General features: G+C 47.5%; 1 protein-coding gene and 1 non-coding gene across 2 annotated transcripts in view; both read left to right on the forward strand.

Moving 5' to 3' along the window:
• The window catches only part of LOC140400073 (histone H2B-like), a 240,427-nt gene that overhangs the window by 117,553 nt on the left and 102,630 nt on the right, over positions 1–20,244 (forward strand). The window lies entirely within an intron of this gene.
• On the forward strand, positions 19,982–20,070 carry trnar-ucg (transfer RNA arginine (anticodon UCG)). The gene is given in 2 exon segments: positions 19,982–20,018; positions 20,035–20,070. It is a non-coding gene; the product is annotated as a tRNA-Arg (tRNA).

Consider the following 20,244-nt stretch of genomic DNA (forward strand, 5'->3'; position numbering starts at 1 on the left):
GGATGTGCAGACTCCGCACAGACAGTGACCCAGCCGGGAATCGAACCTGGGACCCTGGAACTGCGAAGCTGATGAATGTGATATAAAATAGTTAGTTTAAATATATTAGTTACAGTAATGTAGATGTAGGCCAGTCTAATCCTGGTGAGTTCACAGACAAAGGATTTCAGAAAGCATGGCACAAAAGGGGGAGGTGTGTCTGGTGGAGGAGGAGAAAAGGATGCTGGGTAACAAGAGATCCAGGGGTAAGGAATGAGAAGTGAGCCAATTAGGATGTATTGCCAGGTCAGGAGGGGTATAGGATGACCAATGGGAATCTGTATGTGAAACTTGATGTCATTTGAATGTATTTGTAGAGATTCCTTTGTCTCCAATAGCACTCGATTCGGAAGACCCAGGAGGCAGCTTGTGTTCTGGGTTTGTGTGATGCGATTCAGACTTGCAAGTTGGTTAAAAATAAATAATACTATGCCTACAAATCCATCTCGAGTTTTATTGAGGCCAGACTAACGGGTAAAGAATTCAATGTTTTGTCATTTGGTGCCGGAAACCCGGGATTTCTCCAGACGGTTAGCGACCAACTGCGACATCAGAATTAGACTGATTTTCGACAAGGAAAGTGGAAACGGGCCCACAATGTGTGTAGCTGTAAAATTACACACATTTGTTTTCCCCCCTTCTCATGGTCTGATTTGTCTGGTCACTCGCGGTTGGTACGGAAAGATCGTCTCGACAAAATCAAAGGTCAGTCTGGGGATTCGAAAATTGAACTGATGGGACATCTGGCAAGATGGTTCCGTTCTACGAGTGTTTTTGATGAACTGATGGGACATCTGGAAAGACGGTTTAGTTCCACGAGAGTGTTTTTGAAACTATCGTTCATTAAGCTAAAATTGTATCCTTGGACTGTAGTGGCGAGAAAAGATACATTTTAAAACAAACTGGATGCTGCATGTTAGTTAAAGCAGAAGTCTCTCAAAGGGTTAACAGCAGCTTGAGATAGCTGGCAGCTTGTGGTGAAATTGAATACCTTTCTTTCGAGTCAGTGAAACTCCAGCAAAGTTACGTTTTGAAGTAATTAAAAGGTAAAGGAAGCCAGTGGATTTCTCCACCTCTTTTACATAAGTTAATAATTTTAGCAAGCAATTGATTGAAATTGCCAGAATCTTAAGTTTGAATTACTTGAAATAATGTTGATCTCATTTTATTTGTGAATTAATAGAAACTTAAAGAAACTCACTGACACCATTTAAAAAAGTGTAAATCTGGAGATGACAGTTGACTTTGCTCCGGTATAAATCACCGCAGCTAACTGCTTCCTCATTGATAGCAGCCAACATTTTTGTGAATGTTAGCTGTAATGTTGGCTGAAGCTGCCCCCACCATAAACTTAAATTAAACTAATCAATTAATTAGTGATGGCTGGTCAGGTGATGTGCTTGAGCTGCTTGATGTGGGAGCTGGCAGGTCCCATTGCGAGCTGCAGTGACCACATCTGCAGTAAGTGTTGGCTGCTCGAAGAGCTCTGGCTCAGAGTTGATGAGCTGGAGTCTGAGCTTTAAACACTGAGGCACATCCGGGAGGGGGAGACTTACCTGGACACTGTGTTTCAGAAGGCAGTCACCCCTGTCAGAGTAAGTAGTTTAAATCCTGCTAGTGGCCAGGGACAGCAGGGTGTGACTGCAAGTCAGGCAGGTAAAGGGAACCAGCAGTCAGGAACTCAGGAGCCTCAGCCCTTGACTCTGTCCAACAGGTATGAGGCACTTGCTCCCTGTGTGGATGGCGAACAGGGCTGCAGGAAGGATGAGTCAGCTGACCAAGGCACCATGGTTCAGCAGGCCATTCAAGGGGAGGGAGTAAATAGGCAAGTTGTAGTTGTAGGGGATTCTATTATCAGGGGGATAGATAGTATCCTTTGTGAGCAGGATAAAGAGTCGCGCATGGTATGTTGCCTGCCCGGTGCTAGGGTGCGGGACACCTCTGACCGGCTTGAAAGGATACTGGAGAGGGAGGGGGAGGATCCAATTGTTGTGGTCCATGTCGGTACCAACAACATAGGCAAGTCTAGGAAAGAGGACCTGTTTAGAGATTATAAAGAGCCAGGATTCAAATTAAAAAACAGGTCATAATCTCCGGATTACTGCCCGAGCCACGTGCAAATTGGCACAGGGAGGCAAGAATAAGGGAAGTTAACACGTGGCTGAAAGAGTGGTGTGGGAATGAGGGGTTACTTTTCATGGGACACTGGCATCAGTTTTGGGACAGGGGGGACCTATACCGTTGGGATGGTCTCCACCTGAACCGAGCTGGGACCAGTGTTCTGGCGAAAAGAGTAAATAGGGTGGTCAATAGATTTAACTAAAGATTGGCGGGGAAGGAAAAGTCAGGGAACCAAGCGGTGAAGTAATCAGTGGGAAGCGTAGCTGCTTAGGAATACAAAAAAGCACGAAAAGACAGAACTCAGGAAAGGTTACAATAGTCCCCATCCCACAAAATATGACACGGTGTATGGAAAGGCTCAGTAAACCAAGGTCCACCACACTAAGAAAACTAAAAGGGACGGTCAATAGATAATTAAAGGTGCTATATTTAAATGTGCGCAGTGTACGGAACAAGGTAGATGAGCTTGTGGCCCAGATTGTGACTGGCAGGTATGATGTGGTAGGCATCACAGAGACATGGTTGCAGGGGGTTCAGGACTGGCATTTAAACATCCAGGGATTCACAACCTATCGAAAAGACAGAGATGTGGGCAGAGGGGGCGGGGTTGCCTTGTTAATTAGGAATGAAATTAAATCAATAGCACTAAACGACATGGGGTCGTATGATGTGGAATCTGTGTGGGTACAGATGAGGAACCACAAAGGCAAAAAAACCATAATGGGAGTTATGTACAGGCCACCTAACAGTGGTCAGGACCAGGGGCACAAGATGCACCACGAAATAGAAAGTGCATGTCAGAAAGGCAAGGTCACAGTGATCATGGGGAATGTAATATGCAGGTGGACTGGGTAAATAATACTGCCAGTTGACCCAAGGAAATGGAATTCATTGAATGTTTACAGGAGGGCTTTTTGGAACAGCTTGTGATGGAGCCCACGAGGGAACAGGCCATTCTGGACTTAGTGTTATGTGATGAGCCAGACTTGATTAAAGATCTTAAAGTAAGGGAGCACTTAGGAGGCAGTGATCATAATATGGTCGAATTCAATCTCCAATTTGAAAGAAAGAAGGTAGAATCAGATGTAAAGGTGTTACAGTTAAATAAAGGTAACTACAGGGGCATTGAGGAGGAACTGACGAAAATCGACTTGGAGCAGAGCCTAGTGGGAAAGACAGTAGAAAAGCAATGGCAGGAGTTTCTGGGAGTAATTGAGGACACAGTACAAAGGTTCATCCCAAAGAAAAGAAAGGTTATCAGAGGGGGGATTAGGCAGCCATGGTTGACAAAGGAAGTTAGGGAATGCATCAAAGCAGAAGAGGAAGCCTATAATGTGGCAAAGAGTAGTGGGAAGTCAGAAGATTGCGAAGGCTACAAAAACAAACAGAGGATAACAAAGAGATAGATAAGGAAAGAGAGGATCACATTTGAAGGTAGGCTAGCCAGTAACATTAGGAATGATAGTAAAAGTTTATTTAAATACATTAAAAACAAACGGGAGGCAAAAGTTGACATTGTGCCGCTCCAAAATGACGCTGGTAATTTTGTGATGGGAGACAAGGAAATAGCCGAGGAACTGAATAAGTACTTTGCGTCAGTCTTCACAGTAGAAGACATGAGTAATATCCCAACAATTCCGGAGAGTCAGGGGGCAGAGTTGAATATGGTAGCCATCACAAAGGAGAAAGTGCTAGAGAAACTAAGAGGTCTAAAAATTGATAATTCTCCGGGCCCAGATGGGCTACATCCTACAGTTCTAAAGGAGATAGCTGAAGAAATAGTGGAGGCGTTGGTGATGATGTTTCAAAAGTCACTGGAGTCAGGGAAAGTCCCAGAGGATTGGAAAATCGCTGTTGTAACCCCACTGTTCAAGAAGGGAACAAGGAAAAAGATGGAAAATTATAGGCCAATTAGCCTCACCTCGGTTGTTGGCAAGATTCTAGAATCCATTGTTAAGGATGAGATTTCTAAATTCTTGGAAGTGCATGGTCGGATTAGGACAAGTCAGCATGGATTTAGTAAGGGGAGGTCGTGCCTGACAAACCTGTTAGAGTTCTTTGAAGACATAACAAATAGGTTAGACCAAGGAGAGCCAATGGATGTTATCTATCTTGACTTCCAAAACGCCTTTGATAAGGTGCCTCACGGGAGACTGCTGAGTAAAATAAGGGCCCATGGTATTCGAGGCAAGGTACTAACATGGATTGACGATTGGCTGTCAGGCAGAAGGCAGAGAGTTGGGATAAAAGGTTCTTTTTCGGAATGGCAACCACAATGACGAGTGGTGTCCCGCAGGGTTCAGTGTTGGGGCCACAGCTGTTCTCTTTATAAATTAACGACCTAGAAGACGGGACTCGGGGCATTCTGGCTAAGTTTGCCGATGATACAAAGATAGGTGGAGGGGCAGGTAGTATGGAGGAGGTGGGGAGGCTTCGGAAAGATTTAGACAGTTTAGGAGAGTGGTCCAAGAAATGGCTGATGAAATTCAACGTGGGCATGTGCGAGGTCTTGCACTTTGGAAAAAAGGATAGAGGAGTGGACTATTTTCTAAACGGTGACAAAATTCATAATGCTGAACTGCAAAGGGACTTGGGAGTCCTAATCCAGGATTCTCTAAAGGTAAACTTGCAGGTTGAGTCCGTAATTAAGAAAGCAAATGCAATGTTGTCATTCATCTCAAGAGGCTTGGAATATAAAAGCAGGGATGTACTTCTGAAGCTTTATAAAGCATTAGTTAGGCCCCATTTAGAATACTGTGAGCAATTTTGGGCCCCACACCTCAGGAAGGACATACTGGCACTGGAGCGGGTCCAGCGGAGATTCACACGGATGATCCCAGGAATGGTAGGCCTAACATACGATGAATGTCTGAGGATCCTGGGATTATATTCATTGGAGTTTAGGAGGTTGAGGGGAAATCTAATAGAAACTTACAAGATAATGAATGGCTTAGATACGGTGGACGTAGGGAAGTTGTTTCCATTAGCAGGGGAGACTAGGACCCGGGGGCACAGCCTGAGAATAAAAGGGACTCACTTTAGAACAGAGATGAGGAGAAATTTCTTCAGCCAGAGAGTGGTGGGTCTGTGGAATTCATTGCCACAGAGGACGGTGGAGGTCGGGACTTTGAGTGTCTTTAAGACAGAAGTTGATAAATTCTTGATTTCTCGAGGAATTAAGGGCTATGGTGAGAGCAGGTAAATGGAGTTGAAATCAGCCATGATTGAATGGTGGAGTGGACTCGATGGGCCGAATGGCCTTACTTCCACTCCTATGTCTTATGGTCTTATGGTAAGAAAAACCTGTTAAAAGAAAAAATGTTAAGATAAAGAATTAATTAAGTTGTAAAAGTTATACAAGTTTGTGTTAAGCAAATCGTAAATTCAGTTCTGTGTTGTGATCAGAGCTAAGCATGCAGGTTGCAGTAATTCAATTTGAATTTTCAAACATTTTAAGTTTTAAAAGAACACTGTTAATACCTTTTAAATAATTTTGCCAAGTAGCAGAAATTGCCATTGGTCATAAATAGGCAAATAATTTTATTTAAAAAAAAAAAGATAGCCAAAGTATGAAAGCTAAAGAGTTAATTAGATTATGGAGACAATATTGTCAACATGAGAGGGATAAGATCATGTTTTTAAATTGGCAAGAAAATGCCCGTAAAATAGGGATTCCAATAAGTGAAAGGGGAACCAGAAAACTCTGGAGATCTTGAAAAAGGAGTGTGCATTCAAAAAACGCGCAAGTAAAGAGAGGGTGGACTCGAGAAAAAAAAATTAGCTACGTAGTTCAATGGCTGTCCTTGCATTGTCAGAAGCAGATGAGCACCTAGAAAATCGGACCATGTCGGGTAGAGTCCCGACTGCACCAGTAGCATTGTCTGCACTAATTCAGGAACCAGCAGGGTATCATAATTTATATCCAGTCACTGCTCCCCAGATTCAAATCATGTCAGCCTCTCCAGCCCCTTCGGTTGACAGCTTGCGTCCTAATTCAGCATCTTCACCGTCTGTTAGAGAAGGGGAGCTGTGTTCAACAAGCCTAGTTAGTGTCTATGACACGATCTCGGACGATGAGAGAGAGGCCTGATCATATCCAGAAACAATCACGCATACCACCTAGATCCCTTCAGACCGATATGGTAGGAAAGAAAAGTATGAGAACAAAGAAAGAGGATGGGAATGGTTCTGAGAAGCTGGAGCTCCCTGTAGTCGCAGGGAAGGACGTCGAAGTCTTTGAAGAGCCAGAGGAATCCGCTAGAGCGCCCGCTAGTGAGACTCTGAGACAGTTGCCGATTCGGAAAATACCAAACCCTGATGCTGTAACGGCGGCCGCCCAGCCCACGATAGACGTTTATTTCCCATGGAGACCCAGTGAGATGATGGCTATTCTGGCTGCAATCCCAGACAGGAAGAAATCTCCTGCTGCTTTCGTGGATTATCTGAGAACTACCATTTCAGTTTATCAAGCTGATTCTAGGGACATCTGGGCCCTAGTCCAGCAGGGTTTAACCCCAGCAGAGTACAGCAATCATCTCAATCACTTGAATTATGCTAGCCATGCCGCGCTTCAGCAAGCCCATGCTTTGGACGATGATAGACGGGCACAAATCATGAATGCATTGAATGTCACATTACAAAAGCCCATAAACATTTCTGCTATCTTAGACCTCAAACCTAAAAAGACTGAAGAGCCAGAGGAATTTCTGGAACGTTTTAATGAAATCTACCGTGGGCAGTCAGGCAACTTGCCGTACCAAAATGGTCAGAATTCCCCTCACTATTGTGCTATGTTAATGCATTGCCTAGCACCTTCCGTGGCTGCTGCCGTGAAATGTAATAACATGAATTATTCAGAGAATGACCGTTCTCAGATGGCCAGGGCGGTCAGATGTTATTGGAAGGAGGGTGTAGGCCAGGAAGGATGCTCAGTTACAAACTAAAGATGCATGGCATTGAGGGTAAAGTGGTAGCATGGGTAGAGGATTGGTTAACTAACAGAAAGCAGAGAGTGGGGATAAATGGGTGTTTCTCTGGTTGGCAACCTGTAACTAGTGGGGTCCCTCAAGGGTCAGTGTTGGGCCCGCAGTTGTTCACAATTTACAGAGACGATTTGGAGTTGGGGACCAAGTGAAATGTGTCAAAGTTTGCAGACGACACTAAGATGAGTGGTAAAGCAAAAAGGGCAGAGGATACCGGAAGTCTGCAGAAGGATTTGGATCGGTTAGGTGAATGGGCTAGGGTCTGGCAGAAGGAATTCAATGTTGCCAAGTGTGAGGCTATCCATTTTGGGAGGAATAACAGCAGAATGGATTATTATTTAAACGGTAAGATGTTAAAACATGCTGCTCTGCAGAGGGACCTGGGTGTGTTGGTGCACGAGTCGCAAAAAGTTGGTGTGCAGGTGCAACAGGTGATTAAGAAGGCTAATCGAGTTTTGTCTTTCATTGCTAGAGGGATGGAGTTCAAGACTAGTGAGGTTATGCTGCAATTGTATAGGGTGTTGGTGAGGCCACATCTGGAGTATTGTGTTCAGTTTTGGTCTCCTTACCTGAGAAAGGACATATTGGCACTGGAGGGAGTGCAGAGGAGATTCAATAGGTTGATCCCAGAGTTGAGGGTATTAGATTATGATGAGAGATTGAGTAAACTGGGACTGTACTCATTGGAGTTTAGAACAATGCGGGGGGGGGGGGATCTAATTGAGACACATAAAATTATGAAGGGAATAGATAGGATAGATGTGGGCAGGTTGTTTCCACTGGTCGGGGAAAGCAGAACTAGGGGGCAGAGCCTCAAAATAAGGGGAGGTAGATTAAGGACGGAGTGTAGGAGGAACTTCTTCACCCAAAGGGTTGTTAATCTCTGGAATTCCTTGCAAAGTGAAGCAGTTGAGGCTCCTTCTTAAAACGTTTTTAAGAAAAAGATAGATGCCTTTCTAAAGATTAAAGGGATTCGGTGATATGGTGTACGGGCCGGAGAGTGGAGCTGAGTCCACAAAGATCAGCCATGACCTCAATAAATGGTGGAGCAGGCTCGAGGGGCCAGATGGCCTACTCCTGTTCCTAGTTCTTATGTTCTTATTAAGACTGAGTATGTAATGAAAAAGGATGATCTGAGACCCCAACCAGCGGCAGATACGGTGGCTTACCAGCTGGAACCCCAATATTGTGACCTTGGGTGGGGTAGGATATCAAACCCACCCAAATGGACCCTCAGCTCCTCTGTATGGCCCAACGTATGCACCAACAGCTTCACAACTGCCGCCCCCTCTGAGGGGCCATTGGTCTACTGGGAAAAGAGGACGAGGCAGATATAGAGGGAACAATGGAGAAGCCATGTCTTCGGTGCAATCAGAACTTCGACTCCCACAATCCGACCACACCCAGCATTTCTCGAGGTTTCAAGGACAGGTGTGCGAGTATCCTATTTCTGAACCTGTGACAGCCACTTATGAGAATAAGTCTGCGGATCATCAGTTTGTGGTGACTATTGGATTGTACTGTAACTTGTTGGCCCGAGATTTACTGTGTATCTTCCAGCTACAGCTAGAGTGCGGAGACGAAGGGGTAACGGTTCAATCATGGAGGATGAGACAACAGTGCTATATTTCTATCACTCCCCAGTGGTGGACGTTAGACATTGAACATTCACTGCACCACGTTACCCTGGTCTATGACAGAACCGAAAAAAACAGGGAGTTGGAGGACAAATACCGGCCGTTAATTGGGACCGAATGGCCAGTCAAGGTTGCAGCCACAGTCACGGGAAAAGAAGGTACAGCCGATTTTGTTACAATACCACCACATTTATGGCCACAGCCAGCTTCTGTGGGCCCTCATATTACACGTCAGGTCCACGACCAGTACCATGCCAAGGATCTGGGGCCTCTGGTAAGGAGGACAGTGGATCATTCAGGTCCAACAGAGTACGCACTTCAAGTCACGCCAGACGGCACTTACATAAAATATTTTGAGGTCCCTGAAACGATTAACACTCGACTACAGCAAACCCACAGCTCTGGAAGAATAGGTGATTCCTTATCTCGGTCGGCACGGGAATATCCCACCGGGGTTTAGTTAATGACGTACTGCAGGCCCTCCTTATGCCCGCGGATATTTCCGACCCCAGTTGACGTTGGTAATGAACAAGCAGATTGTGCAGCGTGGACAGCTGTGCAAATTCTGCAAGTGATGGTGCTTAAAATGTTAAGTCAGACTGAACATAAGAACATAAGAACTAGGAGCAGGAGCTAGCCCCTGGCCCCTCGTGCCTGCTCCACCATTCAATGAGATCATGGCTGATCTTTTGTGGACTCAGCTCCACTGTCCGGCCCGAACTCCATAACAATTAATCCCTTTATTCTTCAAAAAACTATCTAGGGCAGCACGGTAGCATTGTGGATAGCACAAGTGCTTCACAGCTCCAAGAGCCCACGTTCGATTCCCGGCTTGGATCACTGTCTGTGCGGAGTCTGCACATCCTCCCCGCGTGTGCATGGGTTTCCTCCGGGTGCTCTGGTTTCCTCCCACAGTCCAGAGATGTGCAGGTTAGGTGGATTGGCCATAATGAACTGCCTTTAGTGTCCAAAATTCAATGTTTTGTCAAAGCAATTCCACTATGCTACCGTGCTGCCCTTACCTTGTCCTTATACCCTCTGTGGGGTATTCCTGGAAGTTATTATATAAACATTTCCCCTTCGCTTTGTTAAAGGAATTGGAAACATTGGAAAACTCCTGGTTCTATCTTTATCAAATGATATGACTGTGTTAATAAAACATAACCCATTTCAGTCAGTGGAGATGTGATATTGGCACCAATAAAACTCACACACCACAGCAGATATTGTCTGTTTCCCTCAGAGAGAGTCAATTGAAGAGTTTCCCGATTTCGTTACTTTGAGCTTCCCAGTAATGTGAAATGACAAATGTCCGGATCACACTGGAAGCAACACTTTGATACTAATTTACTGAAAAGAAAAGGCGGATGCACTATGATAGCGACATGTTTACTTTTGGTGTGAGTGAGAATATAAACAGCAGAGGTTGGTTTATGGGTTATGGGCCCAGCACGCTTCCGCTGCGCCACTCCGCTCCTTCGGTCCGCCGTGTTCGCAATTACTGCTCTGCGGCAGCCAGATAACTATTTTTTTAAACGAAAACGCAAGTGTTGTGAAGCTCACTTTGGCTGGACAATAACACGGAACTTCAGCACAGCTGTAACAGACAGAGAAAGACACACAGGAAAGCAGGAAGAGAATATCAGGACACACACACACAATGACACACAGCAGAGGTGCAGTGCAAACCAGCAAGATACTGAGATGGACAAACTGGTTATTTAGGAAAACGGGGTTTTCTGTTGCACAAAGATAGGCAATTAAATGTATTTCTGCTGTGTAACGGTGCTTTCTGCTGTGTAACTGAGCTCTCTGCTATGTAACTGCACACTCTGTTGTGTAACTGTGCTTTCTGCTGTGTAAATGTGCTCTCTGCTGTGTAACCGAGCTCTCTGCTGCGTAACTGTGCTCTCTGCTGCGTAACTGAGCTCTCTGCTGCGTAACTGCAATCTCTGCTGCGTAACTGAGCTCTCTGCTGTGTAACTGTGCTCTCTGCTGTGTAACTGAGCTCTCTGCTGCGTAACTGTGCTCTCTGCTGCGTAACTGTGCTCTCTGCTGGGTAACTGCGCTCTCTGCTGTGTAACCGTGCTTTCTGCTGTGTAACTGAACTCTCTGCTGTGTAACTGAGCTCTCTGCTGCGTAACTGTGCTCTTTGCTGCGTAACTGAGCTCTCTGCTGTATAATTGTGCTCTCTGCTGTGCAACTGAGCTCTCTGCTGCGTAACTGTGCTCTCTGCTGCGTAACTGAGCTCTCTGCTGCGTAACTGTGCTCTCTGCTGCGTAACTGGGCTCTCTGCTGTGTAACTGTGCTCTCTGCTGTGTAACTGAGCTCTCTGCTGCGTAACTGTGCTCTCTGCTGCGGAACTGAGCTCTCTGCTGCAAAATTGTGCTCTCTGCTGTGTAACTGAGCTCTCTGCTGCGTAACTGTGCTCTCTGCTGCGTAACTGTGCTCTCTGCTGGGTAACTGCGCTCTCTGCTGTGTAACCGTGCTTTCTGCTGTGTAACTGAACTCTCTGCTGTGTAACTGAGCTCTCTGCCGAGTAACTGTGCTCTCTGCTGAGTAACTGAGCTCTCTGCTGTGTAACTGTGGTCTCTGCTGAGTAACTGCGCTCTCTGCTGTGTAACCGTGCTTTCTGCTGTGTAACTGTGCTCTCTGCTGTGTAACTGAGCTCTCTGCTGCGTAACTGTGCTCTCTGCTGAGTAACTGCGCTCTCTGCTGTGTAACAGTGCTTTATGCTGTGTAACTGAGCTCTCTGCTGAGTAACTGCGCTCTCTGCTGTGTAACTGTGCTCTCTGCTGTGTAACCGTCCTCTCTGCTGTGTAACTGAGCTCTCTGCTGTGTAACCGTGCTCTCTGCTGTGTAACTGTGCTCTCTGCTGTGTAACTGTGCTCTCTGCTGTGTAACTGAGCTCTCTGCTGTGTAACCGTGCTCTCTGCTGTGTAACTGTGCTCTATGCTGTGTAACTGAGCTCTCTGCTGAGTAACTGAGCTCTCTACTGTGTAACCGTGCTCTCTGCTGTGTAACCTTGCTCTCTGCTGTGTAACTGAGCTCTCTGCTGTGTAACTGTGCTCTCTGCTGCGTAACTGTGCTCTCTGCTGCGTCACTGTGCTCTCTGCTGAGTAACTGCGCTCTCTGCTGTGTAACTGAGCTCTCTACTGTGTAACTGTGCTCTCTGCTGCGTAACTGTGCTCTCTGCTGAGTAACTGTGCTCTCTGCTGTGTAACTGTGCTTTCTGCTGTCTGCTGTGTAACTGTGCTCTCTGCTGTGCAACCGTGCTTTCTGCTGTGTAAATGTGCTCTCTGCTGTGTAACTGAGCTCTCTGCTGCGTAACTGTGCTCTCTGCTGAGTAACTGCGCTCTCTGCTGTGTAGCAGTGCTTTATGCTGTGTAACTGAGCTCTCTGCTGAGTAACTGCGCTCTCTGCTGTGTAACTGTGCTCTCTGCTGTGTAACCGTCCTCTCTGCTGTGTAACTGAGCTCTCTGCTGTGTAACCGTGCTCTCTGCTGTGTAACTGTGCTCTCTGCTGTGTAACTGTGCTCTCTGCTGTGTAACTGAGCTCTCTGCTGTGTAACCGTGCTCTCTGCTGTGTAACTGTGCTCTATGCTGTGTAACTGAGCTCTCTGCTGAGTAACTGAGCTCTCTGCTGTGTAACCGTGCTCTCTGCTGTGTAACCTTGCTCTCTGCTGTGTAACTGAGCTCTCTGCTGTGTAACTGTGCTCTCTGCTGCGTAACTGTGCTCTCTGCTGCGTCACTGTGCTCTCTGCTGAGTAACTGCGCTCTCTGCTGTGTAACTGAGCTCTCTACTGTGTAACTGTGCTCTCTGCTGCGTAACTGTGCTCTCTGCTGAGTAACTGCGCTCTCTACTGTGTAACTGCGCTCTCTGCTGAGTAATGCGCTCTCTGCTGTGTAACAGAGCTCTCTGCTGAGTAACTGTGCTCTCTGCTGTGTAACTGAGCTCTCTGCTGAGTAACTGCGCTCTCTGCTGTGTAACAGTGCTTTCTGCTGTGTAACTGAGCTCTCTGCTGAGTAACTGCGCTCTCTGCTGAGTAACTGCGCTCTCTGCTGTGTAACTGTGCTTTCTGCTGTGTATCTGAGCTCTCTGCTGAGTAACTATGCTGTCTGCTGTGTAACTGACCTCTCTGCTGAGTAACTGCGCTCTCTGCTATGTAACTGTGCTCTCTGATGTGTAACTGAGCTCTCTGCTGAATAACTGTGCTCTCTGCTGTGTAACTGAGCTCTCTGCTGAGTAACTGCGCTCTCTGCTGTGTAACTGTGCTCTCTGCTGTGTAACTGAGCTCTCTGCTGAGTAACTGCGCTCTCTGCTGAGTAACTGCGCTCTCTGCTGTGTAACTGTGCTTTCTGCTGTGTAACTGAGCTCTCTGCTGAGTAACTGCGCTCTCTGCTGTGTAACTGTGCTCTCTGCTGTGTAACTGCGCTCTCTGCTGTATAATTGTGCTCTCTGCTGCCTCACTGTGCTCTCTGCTGAGTAACCGAGCGCTCTGCTGTGGAACTGAGCTTTCTGCTGTATAATTGTGCATTCTGCTGCGTAACTGTGCTCTCTGCTGCGTAACTGTGCTCTCTGCTGTGTAACTGTGCTCTCTGCTGTGTAACTGTGCCCTCTGCTGTGTAACTAAGCTCTCTGCTGTGTAACTGAGCTCTCTGCCGAGTAACTGTGCTCTCTGCTGAGTAACTGAGCTCTCTGCTGTGTAACTGTGCTCTCTGCTGCGTAACTGAGCTCTCTGCTGTGTAACTGTGCTCTCTGCTGTGTAACTGAGCTCTCTGCTGCGTAACTGTGCTCTCTGTTGCGTACCTGAGCTCTCTGTTGTATATTTGTGCTCTCTGCTGTGTAACTGAGCTCTCTGCTGCGTAACTGTGCTCTCTGCTGCGTAACTGTGCTCTCCGCTGAGTAACTGCGCTCTCTGCTGTGTAACAGTGCTTTCTGCTGTGTAACTGAGCTCTCTGCTGTGTAACTGAGCTCTCTGCTGAGTAACTGTACTCTCTGCTGAGTAACTGTGCTGTCTGCTGTGTAACTGTGCTGTCTGCTGTGTAACTGAGCTCTCTGCTGAGTAACAGCGCTCTCTGCTGTGTAACTGCGCTCTCTGCTGTGTAACCGTCCTCTCTGCTGTGTAACTGAGCTCTCTGCTCTGTAACCGTGCTCTCTGCTGTGTAACTGTGCTCTCTGCTGTGTAACTGTGCTCTCTGCTGTGTAACTGAGCTCTCTGCTGTGTAACCGTGCTCTCTGCTGTGTAACTGTGCTCTCTGCTGTGTAACTGAGCTCTCTGCTGAGTAACTGAGCTCCCTGCTGTGTAACCGTGCTCTCTGCTGTGTAACTGTGCTCTCTGCTTTGTAACTGAGCTCTCTGCTGTGTAACTGTGCTCTCTGCTGCGTAACTGTGCTTTCTGCTGCGTAACTGTGCTCTCTGCTGAGTAACTGCGCTCTCTGCTGTGTAACTGAGCTCTCTACTGTGTAACTGCGCTCTCTGCTGAGTAACTGCGCTCTCTGCTGTGTAACAGTGCTTTCTGCTGTGTAACTGAGCTCTCTGCTGAGTAACTGCGCTCTCTGCTGTGTAACTGTGCTTTCTGCTGTGTAACTGAGCTCTCTGCTGAGTAACTGCGCTCTCTGCTGAGTAACTGCGCTCCCTGCTGTGTAACTGTGCTTTCTGCTGTGTAACTGAGCTCTCTGCTGAGTAACTGCGCTCTCTGCTATGTAACTGTGCTCTCTGCTGTGTAACTGAGCTCTCTGCTGAGTAACTGTGCTCTCTGCTGTGTAACTGAGCTCTCTGCTGAGTAACTGCGCTCTCTGCTGTGTAACTGTGCTCTCTGCTGTGCAACTGAGCTCTTGCTGAGTAACTGCGCTCTCTGCTGAGTAACTGCGCTCTCTGCTGCGTAACTGTGCTCTCTGCTGTGTAACTGTGCTCTCTGCTGTGTAACTGTGCCCTCTGCTGTGTAACTAAGCTCTCTGCTGTGTAACTGAGCTCTCTGCCGAGTAACTGTGCTCTCTGCTGAGTAACTGAGCTCTCTGCTGTGTAACTGTGCTCTCTGCTGCGTAACTGAGCTCTCTGCTGTGTAACTGTGCTCTCTGCTGTGTAACTGAGCTCTCTGCTGCGTAACTGTGCTCTCTGTTGCGTACCTGAGCTCTCTGTTGTATATTTGTGCTCTCTGCTGTGTAACTGAGCTCTCTGCTGCGTAACTGTGCTCTCTGCTGCGTAACTGTGCTCTCCGCTGAGTAACTGCGCTCTCTGCTGTGTAACAGTGCTTTCTGCTGTGTAACTGAGCTCTCTGCTGTGTAACTGAGCTCTCTGCTGAGTAACTGTACTCTCTGCTGAGTAACTGTGCTGTCTGCTGTGTAACTGTGCTGTCTGCTGTGTAACTGAGCTCTCTGCTGAGTAACAGCGCTCTCTGCTGTGTAACTGCGCTCTCTGCTGTGTAACCGTCCTCTCTGCTGTGTAACTGAGCTCTCTGCTGTGTAACCGTGCTCTCTGCTGTGTAACTGTGCTCTCTGCTGTGTAACTGTGCTCTCTGCTGTGTAACTGAGCTCTCTGCTGTGTAACCGTCCTCTCTGCTGTGTAACTGTGCTCTCTGCTGTGTAACTGAGCTCTCTGCTGAGTAACTGAGCTCCCTGCTGTGTAACCGTGCTCTCTGCTGTGTAACTGTGCTCTCTGCTTTGTAACTGAGCTCTCTGCTGTGTAACTGTGCTCTCTGCTGCGTAACTGTGCTTTCTGCTGCGTAACTGTGCTCTCTGCTGAGTAACTGCGCTCTCTGCTGTGTAACTGAGCTCTCTACTGTGTAACTGCGCTCTCTGCTGAGTAACTGCGCTCTCTGCTGTGTAACAGTGCTTTCTGCTGTGTAACTGAGCTCTCTGCTGAGTAACTGCGCTCTCTGATGTGTAACTGTGCTTTCTGCTGTGTAACTGAGCTCTCTGCTGAGTAACTGCGCTCTCTGCTGAGTAACTGCGCTCCCTGCTGTGTAACTGTGCTTTCTGCTGTGTAACTGAGCTCTCTGCTGAGTAACTGCGCTCTCTGCTATGTAACTGTGCTCTCTGCTGTGTAACTGAGCTCTCTGCTGAGTAACTGTGCTCTCTGCTGTGTAACTGAGCTCTCTGCTGAGTAACTGCGCTCTCTGCTGTGTAACTGTGCTCTCTGCTGTGCAACTGAGCTCTTGCTGAGTAACTGCGCTCTCTGCTGAGTAACTGCGCTCTCTGCTGTGTAACTGTGCTTTCTGCTGTGTAACTGAGCTCTCTGCTGAGTAACTGCGCTCTCTGCTGTGTAACTGTGCTCTCTGGTGTGTAACTGCGCTCTCTGCTGTATAATTGAGCTCTCTGCTGCCTAACTGTGCTCTCTGCTGAGTAACTGAGCGCTCTGCTGTGTAACTGAGCTTTCTGCTGTACAATTGTGCATTCTGCTGCGTAACTGTGCTCTCTGCTGCGTAACTGTGCTCTCTGCTGCGTAACTGTGCTCTCTGCTGTGTAACTGTGCTCTCTGCTGTGTAACTGTGCTCTCTGCTGTGTAACTGTGCTCTCTGCTGAGTAACTGCGCTCTCTGCTGTGTAACTGTGCTCTCTGCTGAGTAACTGTGCTCTCTGCTGCGTAACTGTGCTCTCTGCTGTGTAACTGTGCTCTCTGCTGTGTAACTGTGCTCTCTACTGTGACACTGAGCTCTCTGCTGTGTAACTGTGCTTTCTGCTGTGTAACTGAGCTCTCTGCTGAGTAACTGCGCTCTCTGCTGAGTAACAGCGCTCTCTGCTGTGTAACTGTGCTTTCTGCTGTGTAACTGAGCTCTCTGCTGAGTAACTATGCTGTCTGCTGTGTAACTGAGCTCTCTGCTGAGTAACTGCGCTCTCTGCTATGTAACTGAGCTCTCTGCTGTGTAACTGAGCTCTCTGCTGAGTAACTGTGCTCTCTGCTGTGTAACTGAGCTCTCTGCTGAGTAACTGCGCTCTCTGCTGTGTAACTGTGCTCTCTGCTGTGTAACTGAGGTCTCTGCTGAGTAACTGCGCTCTCTGCTGAGTAACTGCGCTCTCTGCTGTGTAACTGCGCTCTCTGCTGTGTAACCGTCCTCTCTGCTGTGTAACTGAGCTCTCTGCTGTGTAACCGTGCTCTCTGCTGTGTAACTGTGCTCTCTGCTGTGTAACTGTGCTCTCTGCTGTGTAACTGAGCTCTCTGCTGTGTAACCGTGCTCTCTGCTGTGTAACTGTGCTCTCTGCTGTGTAACTGAGCTCTCTGCTGAGTAACTGAGCTCCCTGCTGTGTAACCGTGCTCTCTGCTGTGTAACTGTGCTCTCTGCTTTGTAACTGAGCTCTCTGCTGTGTAACTGTGCTCTCTGCTGCGTAACTGTGCTTTCTGCTGCGTAACTGTGCTCTCTGCTGAGTAACTGCGCTCTCTGCTGTGTAACTGAGCTCTCTACTGTGTAACTGCGCTCTCTGCTGAGTAACTGCGCTCTATGCTGTGTAACAGTGCTTTCTGCTGTGTAACTGAGCTCTCTGCTGAGTAACTGCGCTCTCTGCTGTGTAACTGTGCTTTCTGCTGTGTAACTGAGCTCTCTGCTGAGTAACTGCGCTCTCTGCTGAGTAACTGCGCTGCCTGCTGTGTAACTGTGCTTTCTGCTGTGTAACTGAGCTCTCTGCTGAGTAACTGCGCTCTCTGCTATGTAACTGTGCTCTCTGCTGTGTAACTGAGCTCTCTGCTGAGTAACTGTGCTCTCTGCTGTGTAACTGAGCTCTCTGCTGAGTAACTGCGCTCTCTGCTGTGTAACTGTGCTCTCTGCTGTGTAACTGAGCTCTCTGCTGAGTAACTGCGCTCTCTGCTGAGTAACTGCGCTCTCTGCTGTGTAACTGTGCTTTCTGCTGTGTAACTGAGCTCTCTGCTGAGTAACTGCGCTCTCTGCTGTGTAACTGTGCTCTCTGGTGTGTAACTGCGCTCTCTGCTGTATAATTGAGCTCTCTGCTGCCTAACTGTGCTCTCTGCTGAGTAACTGAGCGCTCTGCTGTGGAACTGAGCTTTCTGCTGTATAATTGTGCATTCTGCTGCGTAACTGTGCTATCTGCTGTGTAACTGTGCTCTCTGCTGCGTAACTGTGCTCTCTGCTGTGTAACTGTGCTCTCTGCTGTGTAAATGTGCTCTCTGCTGTGTAACTGTGCTCTCTGCTGAGTAACTGCGCTCTCTGCTGTGTAACTGTGCTCTCTGCTGAGTAACTGTGCTCTCTGCTGCGTAACTGTGCTCTCTGCTGTGTAACTGTGCTCTCTGCTGTGTAACTGTGCTCTCTGCTGTGACACTGAGCTCTCTGCTGTGTAACTGTGCTTTCTGCTGTGTAACTGAGCTCTCTGCTGAGTAACTGCGCTCTCTGCTGAGTAACTGCGCTCTCTGCTTTGTAACTGTGCTTTCTGCTGTGTAACTGAGCTCTCTGCTGAGTAACTATGCTGTCTGCTGTGTAACTGTGCTCTCTGCTGTGTAACTGCGCTCTCTGCTGTATAATTGTGCTCTCTGCTGTCTAATTGTGCTCTCTGCTGCCTAACTGTGCTCTCTGCTGAGTAACTGAGCGCTCTGCTGTGTCACTGAGCTTCCTGCTGTATAATTGTGCATTCTGCTGTGTAACTGAGCTCCCTGCTGTGTAACTGTGCTCTCTGCTATGTAACTGTGCCCTCTGCTGTGTAACTGTGCTGTCTGCTGCGTAACTGTGCTCTCTGCTGTGTAACTGAGCTCTCTGCTGAGTAACTGCGCTCGCTGCTGTATAATTGTGCTCTCTGCTGTTTAACTGTTCTCTCTGTCCTGCAACCGTGACTGTGCCGTTGACAGATCTTCACTGTGGTTGGGTCAAATCATTCCCTGTTGTGTAAATATGTTCCCAGTTGTGGAAATGTGATCCGTCTGAATCAGAACCTTTCTCCGCCATTACTGAGACGAAATTTCAATTCCAGATTTATCAAATCTTGTCATGAAAGATTAGTTCAGGCCTCTGGATTTCCAGTCCAGGGACAGAACCTTGTATTCCTGTTATCAAAACAGTTCGGTCAGCTCAACATTCTGAGATGGAAGCGCCCAATATGGGGCTTGAACCCAATATGAAACAATATAGGGCTTGAATCCACGACCGTGGGATTAAATGTCCGATGCTCTACCGACTGAGCTAGCCGGGCTGCTGTCAGAAATATTAGTATCCCTCTTCCTGAGGAGATTATAATTTGCTGAGCAGCGAACCTTGTGTCAAACCGTTTACTAAAATTCCGATTAATTCTTCGGTCACAGTCGCTGGGAGCAGGGCTCGAACCTGCTGGGGAAGTCCAACACCTTAACCACTCGACCATCGCAGCTCGGTTCAATAGGTCATTCATTAAACATTATAAAACATACAAAACATTATAAAACCGGCCAGGAATCACTGCAGGAAGTTCTTGCATTCCTGCGATGAACGGTGCCCCGGTTTTTTAGTGAGGAGCGGTTTAATCTACCTCACAAATGACCATTGGATTTGGAGAGAAGCCTTGAGAGACTCGAAAATCCAAGTTCCCGAAACGCACAATTTCACTGATTCAATTGTTTGCGGAAGAAAATCAGTTACATTGGAAATATCCTAGAAGTTCATTTTTGCTTTACATGGAACAGCACCGAACTTCCCAGTCCAGCTCCAAATTAAAGCAATTCAATCACAGAAACTGGCAGCACAGAAGGAGGCCTGTGCAGACCGAATGGTCACGTGACTACGTGTCACGCATCTAAAATGATCAGGTGTTCTCCCCGGATCGCGCTCAGAGCACAAGCCTGGAGCAGCGAATCAAACAGTAAATAAATTATTTTTTGTTACACGTCCTTGGTCGCCAGTCTTTGAGAGATCAGAATTTCTCCATGGTGTCAGGAGTGGGCAGTATGGCACAAGGGCTTCGCCACCTAAACCCGCTGCTGTCATAGAATCAGAGAATCCCTATTGTGCAAATGAAGACCATTCGTCACAACGAGTATGTACTGACCCTCCGAAAGCTCACACACCTGCCCTCTACTGGAATATTGGGTCCGATGGAGCAACTCTGGCCCCCATTCCAACCCCTGAAATCCGTCCCTCCCCTCTCATGAGTGGGGTGCAGGATTGGAGTGTCAGTGCAGACACGATGGGCCGAATAGCCTCCTTCTGCATTTTACTGGTTTCTATGGAAACAGATATGATCACAGTATTTATTCACATGGGATAAACATTGGCTCGCACGTCACTGGCGGTGGCCGCGTGGCCTAATGGATAAGGCGTCTGACTTCGATGAATCGAATGATGATATCAGAAGATTGCAGGTTCGAGTCCTGTCGCGGTCGTTTTATACAGAAATCCGGTGGAACTTGCTGACAGCCGATTTTTCCCTCCTCAGCTCATAGTTCCACCTTTCCATCCAAGCATTGCAGGGCTTTTTATGGAATATAATTCCTTCTAACATTGTTTTCATTCAATTCGCTCTCATCCTAGCATTTTGTTTATCCCCTGATGAATCC

The sequence above is a fragment of the Scyliorhinus torazame genome, chromosome 24 (assembly GCF_047496885.1).
Source record: "Scyliorhinus torazame isolate Kashiwa2021f chromosome 24, sScyTor2.1, whole genome shotgun sequence".
In the NCBI taxonomy this organism is placed as follows: domain Eukaryota; kingdom Metazoa; phylum Chordata; class Chondrichthyes; order Carcharhiniformes; family Scyliorhinidae; genus Scyliorhinus; species Scyliorhinus torazame.